General features: G+C 45.3%; 1 protein-coding gene across 1 annotated transcript in view; it reads right to left on the reverse strand.

Annotated features, from left to right (window-relative positions):
• Positions 1–3,709, reverse strand: part of LOC120370444 (protein transport protein Sec16B-like) — a 47,075-nt gene extending 43,366 nt beyond the window's left edge. Inside the window, exon 1 of the mRNA XM_039485158.1 lies at positions 3,613–3,709. The gene's annotated coding sequence lies outside the window, so the exon portion shown is untranslated. The remainder of the gene's footprint in view (positions 1–3,612) is intronic.
• Positions 3,710–10,341: the final 6,632 nt, after the last annotated feature.

Here is a 10,341-nt window from a genome sequence, read left to right on the forward strand (position 1 = left end):
GCTCCAAGCGGGAGTGAGGGACCCTCCGCCAAATACCTTAAAGTGCCACCCCGCAATGGAGTTGCCACCCCAAGCACCTGCTTGGTAAGCTGGTGCCTGGAGCCAGCCCTGATTCTATGTATGGTCTTATACCATACTCATCACCATAATATTTGATGCAGCCAACAGGCCACCTGAGAAATAAATGAAACTTGCTAATTAAGCTTCTTAGTTAATTTACTACTAACTGTGGATGACTATAGTTCTAGCAAATGTAACCCCCACCCCAATCATGTTTGATTGTTCCATCATCTCTAACTACTAATGATCTGGAGGTCAAAGGTCAGAGCAGATTTTTTACTGAAATCTCAGGAAAGCTTCCTTCCCTGTGGTGTACAAGTGTCCGGGACCACGGAGTTCCAAACCCCTGTCCACAGGGCTCTCCAGAGCCTGACCAGCCATCAGCTGCTAGAACTAGTAGGCAGACAGACTGTTCCACTATTTCTGTTGCTGCTCTGCCAGAGTAAAATTAACAAGTCCCTTGTCGGTTTCATCGCTGCTGTTCAAAACTTTGTGCAGTCCTGAAACAGACAGTCATATCAGTTTCACATTTCTCTTGCCCATCAGAAAGTTGTAAGCAATAGCAGAGGCAGTGATGCTGTTACTCCTGTAGATAACTTTTCTATTTACTATCACCTGTTTTTTCTATTGGTTTCTGGTTGGTAAGTTTAAGCCTCTCTCTAGTAGGCAACTGGTACATTTTTTTTAAAGCCTGCCTCCCACCACGGCATCATTTATATTAGGGATATTAAAATTCTCAGCCACTTCCAGATGAGCAGAATCTTTGTAAAGGGGCATAGACTGCAGTCATCCACTGAAATAGCTAAGGACAGTGTGTGCTGTGAGGAAAAAGCCACAGTTTAAATTGCATAAAGTAGCAGTCATGAATGCTATTTATGTTTGAGATGACCAGAGAAGCTATAGGCTGTGCAAGGAAAGAAGATGTGGGGAAACACTACCAGGCCAGCAACATAAAGTTTCAAGCAAGAGCAGCCTAAACTGGACAGCTGCAAAAAACATCAGTTCAGAAAGCCACGAAGCACAACAGAAGAGCTGGAGGCTGGGAACAGAAGAATGAGGGGAAAAGAGACACAGATGAAAGAAACAAAGGGACAGTAGAAAGGTAATAAAGGATGCTCAAAAAAATATTAAGTATGTGTAGGAAACCTTTTAACTACATTTCTGACAGTTAACACATTATATATTGAATAACTTAATACTTTCTAAACAAAGCTAAAGGAACAAGATCTTAAGAAATCACATTTCTCTGACAAATTTTACCTACAGTTGTTTTAATAAGATTAGATGGGAAATATTTTCCCCTGTTTCTTCAGTTTGTTTGCTTTGTGCATTTCAGCGTTGGCTTATAGTCAGCGTTACTGCACCCCAGGTAGTCAGTCAGTGTCCCTTGTTTGTGTGAGTCCTTCACAGAAAAAAATTTAAAAAATTAGGACTTTGTGATTGTAACACCTCTTAAACTGACAGGAGAAATTGGGGGTAGATGTACTGCCTGCAACTATTTTTAGCTCATTTTTGTTCTATTTTCCTGTCATTTATCCCTTTAAATGACAGGGAAATAGAATTAAAAAATAGAATCAGAGTAGTGAGAGGTGAAAAGACTTCTCAGTCCTAGACCCTTAAAAATGTATCACATACATTGCCTTCCAGTGCAGGCGATTGGAATTATGTAGTGCAGTGGTTCTCAAACGGTGGGTCGGGATCCCAAAGTGGGTCGCAACCCCGTTTTAATGGGGTTGCCAGGGCTGGCGTTAGACTTTCTGGGGTCCGCGGCCGAAGCCAAAGCCTCAGCCCCACCGCCCAGGCCAAAGCCGCAGCCTGAGGGCTCCAGCCCTGGGCAATGGGGCTCAGGATACAGGACCCCCACCTGGTGCGGCAGGGCTTGGACTTTGGCTTTCCCCCCCACCTCTGCCCAGCGTGACAGGGCTTTGGCTTTGCCCCCCCCACCCATCCAGGGTGACGGGGCTCAGGCTTTGGCCCCCACATCCGGGGCGGCGAGGCTCAGACTTTGGCCCCCACCCCAGCCCACCCACCCACCCAGGGCCGTGGAGCTGTCCCCACTTCTGGATTCGTGTAGCAATTTTTTTTGTCAGAAGGGAGTCACGGTGCAATGAAGTTTGAGAACCCCTGAGCTAGAATCATCGTCTGAACTGGGAGAAATACAAAAAAGTAAACAAACAGCACAACGTATGAAAATTGATTTTTAAAACTTTTGGTTGTAATAATATTAGATGCACAGATTTTAAGGCCAGAAGGGATCATTCTGATTATCTAATCTGATCTCCTGCATAGCACTGGCTGTAGAACCTCACCCAATAATTCCTGCATTGTGTCCTTTTAACATCTTGCAAGACACAGGCTGACCTAGACAAATCAGGACTATATTAGAATCCAGTGCCTCCTCACTGATGCCAAAAGCCACTGATGACATCAAACTCCACTTGATGTCAATGTTGTGAAGGCTCCATTCCTCACAGGTTTAAGCCCAAAGAGAGGAGGCAGCCTCAATATCAATTCCTATTTATTAGTGTGGATTTTATACAGGATGAAATATAAAACAAACAATACTCCAGCACTGCCCCTGAAAACAGCTGGAAACTCTTCCAGTGCAATCTCCAGCAGTAGGATAGCACCTCTCTGTGGATCTGCTCCAGGTGTTGATTTATCATTTCTTGGCAAGCATTTTCCCATTACCAATCAGATAGCTTGTGTGTCTAAATTTTCAAGTCTCCCTACCCCACATTCACTGTTTTCAATCTCCCAAACCACTGGACTTTGACATCTTTGCCCCTGAATTATGCACAGTGACATTTAATAATATAATTAACAAGACTGTCTGGAATGGATCTCTGCAGGGCCACCCAGAGGATTCAGGGGCTCTGGGGCAAAGCGGGGCAGCGGACATAAAAAAAAGCGCCACCCGCTGCGGCAGTTGTACTCACCGGGTGGCGCTCTGAGTCTGCGGCAGCAGGTCCTTCACTCATTCCGTGTCTTTGGCAGCACCGAAGGACCCGCCGCCGAAGTGCCACCAAAGACCCGGAGCAACTGAAGGTCCCCCTGCCACCAAAGTGCCGCTGAAGACCCGGACCGCCGCCAGGTAAGTAAAAATTAAAAAGGCGCTTCTAGCTAGGAAAGGGATTCTCGGCCATAGCTTGCAGGGCTCCTGCGGCTCATGGGGCCCCGGGGCAAATTGCCCCACTTGCCCCCCGCTTTGAGCGGCCCTGGATCTCTGGTGATTTTAAGGAAAGTTCAATAAACTGCAAGAAAGGGTCACTCTTAGCCTACGGCAAATTAAGCAATCGGCATTCTACATCCAGCCCATGCTCCTCCAAATAAAGAAGCAGGTTTGCAAAGGGCTGGCATTTGTTAAAATCAAAGCATGTTTTTATTCGGATTATAAAGTTCTCAGTTTGGCTGTAGCAGAAAGGCAATTCATCTCTATTGGGTCCTATTACAAATCAAGTCTTACAACCCTGGAAGTCCTCCCCCCGCTTGATTCCCCCTTCAATAAATCCCGTTATTCTCTACCGTGAATACTGAAAAGTAGTTACTTACACCGCCTACCCCTAAACCAAAGGCTGCGCTGCTGCATCCCATCCTGACAGACTCTGCCCCGGCTCCCTAGCAAGGATGCTCCCACACACACAAGCTCTGCCACGTCAGCTTGCCGGAATCTTCGTACTGAAGCCATTGCTGGTGGTCGGAAGGGTTAAATCTGAGCACAAATGCAAAGAGGGAAGCCAGAAGGGCTTCTTCAGTAGCTGAATTCTGCCATATTGAGAAGGTCATTGTGGGGGAAGAAGGTCGTTCAGTGCTCATGTCCCACACTCCACTGGCGTTTGTGTGTAACAGCTATAATGTTCCTCCTTTGTCTCTCCAGCCATAAAACTGATGTTATCTCACTCTGAACTGTACAGAGAGATTATTAGTGTTGTCGATTTACTCAGTGGCAGATAAAATGGGGACAGGCTGAAGAGCTAATCCCAATGACTGGACTCTGTTGTATACCTGGACTTCTGTTGCCACCTGATCCGTACACTGTTGCACAGTTAATAATGTAAATTAACACATGCGAACTGCAGAAATATTCCAGGGACAAACTGGCCCCATCCAGGGGAACGCCTGCAATGACAGCATTGGCCACTTGCTGCCCAGACCGGAAAAACATAATTTAGTATATGTTTAAATGCACTAAAAATAAAAATGATATATATTTTCAGTGCTATAAAACTGGCTCCTATGTATAATATTGAAAATTCATGGCAAAGGTATATGATTCATATACACAAGTTATTAACATAGTTAGTTATATATTTGGTTATACAGATATATTCATATACTGACAACATTATAACAGAAATGCCATAGTTGTCACATTAGGCTTAGATATCATTAATACTTGCAAGTTAGATCATCAACTCTTTAGGGCAGGAGCTGCCTCTTACTATATGGTAATCCAGGGCTCAGCCCCAGGGCCGGCTCCAGGGTTTTTGCCACCCCAAGCAGCCAAAAGAAAAAAAAAAAGCCGCAATCGCGAACCGCCGCTCTACCGCCACCACTTCAGTCTTCGGCAGCAATTCAGTGGCTGGTCCTTCGTTCCGAGAGGGACTGAGGGACCCGCTGCCAAATTGCCACCAAAGACCTGGACGTGCCACCCCTCACTGTTGGCCGCCCCAAGCAGCTGCTTGCTGGGCTGGTGCCTGGAGCCAGCCCTGCTCAGCCCAATAGGCTGTAATCCTGATCAGGGCCTCTGGCACCACTAACACTGCTAAATCTTAGCCATGTGAGTGATCCACTGAAAGTCTGCAGGGTCAGCCCCGTACTTTGAAAATGATACATACTATATATGTGCATTCATGCTAACCTCAGAGGTCTGAAAATCAGGATGTTGGCTTAAAAATCGTGAGATTTTAAAATATAATAAATTCTGGGTTCCTTCTTTTTTTCCTTCTATTTCTGAGCCTTTAAGATACACTCAGGTCATGTCTTAAAGCTTTTCTTTAAAATCATGAGGCCTACAATCTTACTTTTATTTAACTGAAATTCTCATGTAATTGTGACGCCAGGAGCTGGGGATTTAAGGAAAACACCAAATATCACAAGACTCGCAATAAAACCATGAGAGTGGTCAACACTGCCTAGACCTCATTCAGCTCTCAGCTGTATCCCATAGATTTCTAATATTAAGAAATACATATGAAAAATGCACTGCTCCCATATGAGCTGGCGCCCAAGAGCTGGACCTAATTTGAGCAAAATGCTGCCATAGAGAGCAGGGAAGATAGCAGAGGGTGAGTAGCCTTGAATCAAGATGCAGCGCTGCATGCTGGAGCCCACTCCTCTGTGAGCTTCTCCCTTGCTTGGGAGTACCTTATAAGCAGGGGAGCAGCTGGCACAGAGGAATGGGCTGCAGATGGTAGGTCCCAGCATACAGTGCACCATCTTGATTCAAACAGAAGCAGCAAAGAATCCTGTGGCACCTTATAGACTAACAGAAGTTTTGCAGCATGAGCTTTCGTGGGTGAATACCCACTTCTTCGGACTGCTTGCATGTCCCACAGAGCTTTAGGGCCCAGTCATCCAATCCTTTACTCACACAAGTAAACCTTGCTCTTGTAGGCAGCCCCAGCATCTAAGCTATCTCATTGAAATCCTGGTGGCTGTTCAGATGGGTGAGGATTATTTTGATGAACAAGGCCTTGCAGGAATCTGACAGAAACCAGACAGAGGTCCCAGCTGCAATGTAAAATCTACTGTGTCAGGAGCTGTTATGATATGTTGTCCCATGACACAGCTCAAACACAGTTTGGTGTTGCAGCTTGTCATAGATGGGACCAAACCATGTCTGAACGCGTTCACAAATCAAGCTACAGTCTTAGGGCTTGTCTACACTTACCCTGCACCACTGTAGTGTTTCAGTGAAGATGCTGGCTATGCCAACAGGAGGGCTTCTCCCATCAGCATAGATAATCCACCTCCCCGACAGGCAATAGCTAGGTCGATGGGAGAATTCTCTCGCTGACTTAGCCCTGTCTACAGTGGGGTTTAGGTAGGTTTATCTATTTTGCTTAGGGGTGTAGATTTTTAACACCCCTGAGCAACGTAGTTATATCAACCTAACTTCCTAGTGTAGACCAGGCCCTAGACTTTACTATTTGTTATAGCACAATTCAGGAACACAGTTCCTTGGAGCTGTTGTTTGAGGCTGTCTGACTGTAGAGCCAGAAAGAGAGCACTGCATCAGTTTACACATACAGTGGAACCTCAGAGGTACGAACTGACCGGTCAACCACACACCTCATTTGGAATCAGAACTATGCAATCAGGCAGCAGCAGAGATCCCCCCCCCCCCAAAAAAAACCAAATATAGTGCTATTACTTGCAAGTACAGCAAGTACTGTGTTAAATATAAATTACTAAACAAATAAAGGAAAAGCAGCACTTTTTCTTCTGCATAGTAAAGTTTCAAAGCTGTATTAAGTCAATGTTCAGTTGTAAACTTTTGAAAGAACCATAATGTTTTGTTCAGAGTTACGACCAACCTCCATTCCTGATGGGTTTGTAACTCTGAGGTTCTACTGAAGTTTCTTATTCAGAGTGTTTACTTTGCAACCACAAAAGCTAGAAGTGGGGCCCTCAGAGAAGTCCTGGAGCCGTATTCTGTCCCATTCTGGCTCACTTAGGCTATGTCTACACAGGGATAAAAAAAAACTGTGGTTGGCCTTGGTCAGCTGATTCGGGCTTGCATGCGTCAGGGCTCTGATACTGAAAAAATGGCTGCATAGATGTTCAGGCTCGGGCTGGAGCCCAGGCTCTAGGACCCTGCAAGATGGGAGGGTCCAAGACCTCAGGCTGCAGTCCAAGCCCAAACATCTACATCATACTTAAACAGCCCCTTAGCCCGAGGCCCACGAGCCCAAGTCAGCTAGCACAGCCAGCTGCCAGTGTCTAACTTCAGTGTAGACATACCCTTAGAGCTCTGAGCAAGGAGCTGAGGAAATTGAACACCAAAGGCATAAACAAATCCACAAATAACGTTCAAGTCAATAAGAGTGTCCGAAATCTTCAGGGGCATGATAATTTATTTCTACAGCTGGTTTAAAAAGTTCATCACAGATTGGAGAAAGGCCAGAACAAAGGAAAGGAAGCAGAGAGTTGAGATAAAAGCAGAGGAGAGATCGGGGTTTGCCACTCACATTTATTATCCACTTGTGTCCTGCAAGGCTAACTTGCAAGTTGCTAGAATTCCTCTCTGCATTACAAAATCATCACATCACGACAGAACATCCAGTGGCAATGTAAACATCAGGGCAAGTTATTGTGCAATAATCTCTCTAAGGTGACTCTCAATAATACATTATAGTTGTTGGCATATTTAAAAATGTGCCCTGCCGTACAAACTCAATGCGTCATGAATTCAGTAGTGTCTTGGTTTTGCAATCATCACAGCATAACCATATGGATCCAGATCCTCAGCCAGTGGAAACTGACTTCAATGGAGCTACTCCACATTACACCAGGTAAGGATCTGGCCCAAGATCTCAGTGCAGAAGGTTTTAATCTGATCGAATTAAGGCAGGTGACAATCCCATCAGGTACAATCGTAAAGACCATAGTGGTAAAAACAGAATTGTGAACTGCCCAGAGGAGAGATGGGAAAAGACGCAACATAATGTGGGGCAGTGCTGCATTGACTTCAACACAGAGTTACACCAGCAGGGGATCTGGCCCCTGTCTACAGTTCCAGCTACAGCCAACCTTCAGAACAACACACAGCTCAGAGCTGGGATTTGCACTCCTACTGCTGAATTTTTAATGAAAACATACACTTCAGTTCATTGGCACTGCAAAACACAAAGCATTTTGTACCTACTCTACCATGTTTACTGAAATTAAAAGGCTTCCTGTTAGGCAAAAAGAAAAGTCAAGGGACCTTGACTACAGAGCATCCATTATTCAAAGCTTTATCCATTATTCAAAGTTTTGCTGAAATCTGACTGGACTTGAAAGGAAAAAATCACAGAAGTTTTCTAGTCCATGCTCAGTTTACTTCCAGCCTGATTTTTTCCTAATTACACGTATCAAAACTCTGGACATTTTGGAAGATCAGAAGAAAACGTTCACCCTGCCTGACAGAGCTCCCTGGTAGCAGCTATAGATTTTTATTTCAGTGCTGTAAAGGTGTGCCTTTCCCTAAAGCACGCTCCTTTTCCATTGGCTTTGTGTGAAGGGGTTGATGATACTTGATGATAGGGTGACCAGATGTCCCGATTTTATAGGGACAGTCCCGATTTTTTGATCTTTCTCTTATATAGGCTCCTATTACTCCCCACCCCCATCCCGATTTTTCACATTTGCTGTCTGGTCACCCTACTTGATGAGAGGGTGGCATTGGAGTAATTGGATGCCTTACCAACCTTTGCCATGTGAGGTTATTTACCTTTGTAACCCTGAGTCAAGTCAGGAGACAGACTGAGGCCAGGAAATAAAGCTCCATTTCTTGCAGGAGGCCTGGGTGCCACATCTTTAATAGGTGGTGTCACAGCTAAACTAGGGGTCAGATTTCAAGAGGGCTTTGCACCCAGAGGCTCCTGTTTCAATGCTCCACACCTACCATCCTAAGCTCTACTGACAATCAGGCCCCAATTGCAGGTGCTGAGCACTTGGAAATCCAGCCTCCCATCTTGCACAAAGAAGGAGAGGTAGGGAGAGAGGACAGGGCAAGCGTTCTGAATCTCCTGAGAGGTACGTCCTATAGGACATATTGTGTCAGCAAGCCCTCCAGGGCTTTCTGGTCACACCGCCCCTTTTCCACAGGCTGTCTGGGAAACAATCCATGGAGATCCTTCTGACTTATCCTGTCAGGGAATGGATGGAGTTGCTGGCAAGACCCTCCAATCCCATAGATGTTGGTACATATACCCAGAAGGGCAGGGTCTCTGTTCTATGCCCCAGCCCTCCCTATTCCCTCCGGCAGGGATCGTGGCTCCCGAGACTCTCTGCTGTCACCTAGGCTCAGACTTTCCCTCAGAGCGTTCAGAGGAGGAGGAATCAACTTGATCTTGCATGGGGAAATCATAGGGGATTTGAGGGCCCTTCCCCCAAGCTGCAGATCCCACTCATGAGAAGATCATACTTATGGGGCTTCTGCAGCATCAGCATGAAGCAGAACGTTGTGCTATAGGGTCAACTCAGCCCTCCCCTCCCCACACGCAGGCTTCTTGAGATAAACGGATTTGCCTGTTTCACCCTGGCAATAGGAGGAAGAGATCAGGGGAACAATCTGCCCCCTAGTGTTTGTGAAAAATATTGGCTGAAAAGACCTGGAGACCGTAATCCTGTATCCCCGATCTAATGGAGTGTACAGTACACCTATACACCTCCCCATTTCTGATCTGAAGTGAAGGGACTACTGCTAAGCCACAAAAGGAAGTTCAGCCTCAAACACATTCATTCCTTGGCCTCTCTGCACACACCCCTGTCAGCAAGGCAGCTAAACTGTGATGCTGACTTTTGTCTATTGGGCCTGGACTGAGTTCACTAGCCAGATTCCAGAGGGAAATGACTGTCACTGCTGACCCACCTATGCTTGCCAACCCTCCAGGATTGTCCTGGAGTCTCCAGGAATTAAAGATTAATCTTTAATTAAAGATAATGTCATGTTATGAAACCTCCATGAATGCGTGCAACCAAAGTTGGTAACCCTAGACCCAGGCCCCATTCAGACTGGCCAGCTAGAGGGGACTGGACGTGTATTCTATTTGCTAGCCCCCAAACAAACTATATCCCCAATCCTGCAATCTGATCAGCAGACAGACAGACCCTTATGCACACACAGGCCGAGAAGCAGGGCCACTGAAGTCCAGGGGGTTCCACACAGACTCTGCTGTCCACTCTTGTGGATCAGATTGCAGGATGAGGACCCATACTATGCTCAGTCTCCAAATATAAACTATACTAATATCACCTATCTTAATAACTCAATGCAGAACCATTTTAATTCCACTGTAAAATATTACAAAATTTCAGAAAGGGGTCTTTTGCCAAAAGTAACATTTTATTTTTCTTTAATATATATTTTTCTAATATCTTTACAATTAGGACTAACTGTAAAAAAATAATTTAATTCAGTTCTTGGCAAATTCACACATGGGAAAAAAAATGTCTTTTCAATTCTCTCCTTACAATACTTTGATTCAAGGCATGTGACAAATACATGTACAGAATGAAATTTACAGTCATTATAAAGAGTTAATTAAGAGTCCTTATACCCATTGTGTTTGG

Source organism: Mauremys reevesii, linkage group 8, assembly GCF_016161935.1.
Source record: "Mauremys reevesii isolate NIE-2019 linkage group 8, ASM1616193v1, whole genome shotgun sequence".
NCBI classification, from domain to species: domain Eukaryota; kingdom Metazoa; phylum Chordata; order Testudines; family Geoemydidae; genus Mauremys; species Mauremys reevesii.